A 1,311-nucleotide genomic window follows, 5' to 3' on the forward strand; every position below is an offset into this window, starting at 1 on the left:
CAAATGTTCAGTAACACAAAATCAAGAATATTATGTAAACACCAAAAATAAAGTAAAATTCCTAAAAGAAACAATAATTCCAGAGACTGAAAAAATAAAAATAAAAAATGAGGCCACAAATAATCAAATGTAAGGGTGAAACAGATTATGATGCTATCTCAACAACAAAGTCTATCCTGAATAAGAAAATGAATATGTAATATTAAGAGATCTTAAAAAAAAAAACTACTGTCCTTTTTTTCTTATTAAGAAATTATAAATCATTTGGAATAGTAGAGTTTAATTAATTTTTTTCCAATGGCTACTGCTGGGGAGGGCAAACAATAATCAAAAGACTTTCTACCCTGAAATCAAACCACTCACCAAGGGATAACTACTGCAGTAAAAAACCATAAACATTCTAAAAAAATACATAAACTGTTTGTCAACTTGAAGTTTAGCATAAATTAAACTTTAAAAATAACTCTTTTAAGACATTTAAGGAGCATACCACTAAATCTTGATCTTGAAGCAAGTTACAGATTGCCTCATATAGCATGGGTCTTAAGTCAGACTTGAATTTCACAGAAATCCACTGACCAATGAGCCAAATCACCCTGCGTCGCAGTGGCTTATACCTAAGATAGGAAAAAATCATGAAATTAGAATGTTAAATATTTTAAGAAGTCTATTTGATTCAGTATATTTCACTTAAATCTAAAATACAGTAAGAAATGCAATCTGCATTTTTTATAAAGACCTTAAAAGCTTCTTCTAAATATACCATGGTACGAAATGCTAACAATAAAGATCCAATCTAAATAAATGAATTCTTAAACAGGTATGTTGTAAACTTGATTCTTTTGGATTAAAAAACTGTAACATAGGTAACATAAAAACCAAGTCCATTTCTGTTTCTCCGGTAACTAAAAATAGTGCTAATGCTCCAAATCTTAAAGCTGGAAAAGTCCCAAAACTTAATAATAAAGAAGCTCCTGTATTCACTTTCCTACTCCAATTTTGTTAATACCGTAAAGATTTTCAGAACAAATTTAAAAATTCATATAAATTTACTGATTTCAGCTAAGCTGATTTTGTCAGAGTCACCCAATTACAGAATGTGACTCAGATTATAAAAATAATGACTTATATTTTAAAAGTTGTAAAACATTTGCAGTAACATGTAAATAAATTTCTTTCTCTCTGATCATCTTTGCTAAAGGAAATGAAGACTCTTTAGGCAAGGGAAAAATCATTAAATTCAAAACGTTTGTGTCCAAGAATTCCACTTATAAAGTATCTTGATATTATATAAATTTTAGGCCAGATGTG

General features: G+C 28.8%; 1 protein-coding gene across 1 annotated transcript in view; it reads right to left on the reverse strand.

Moving 5' to 3' along the window:
- The window catches only part of IPO11 (importin 11), a 227,213-nt gene that overhangs the window by 171,377 nt on the left and 54,525 nt on the right, over window positions 1-1,311 (reverse strand). The window lies entirely within an intron of this gene.

Source organism: Propithecus coquereli, unplaced genomic scaffold, assembly GCF_000956105.1.
Source record: "Propithecus coquereli isolate 6110/MARCELLA unplaced genomic scaffold, Pcoq_1.0 Scaffold9, whole genome shotgun sequence".
NCBI lineage: Eukaryota > Metazoa > Chordata > Mammalia > Primates > Indriidae > Propithecus > Propithecus coquereli.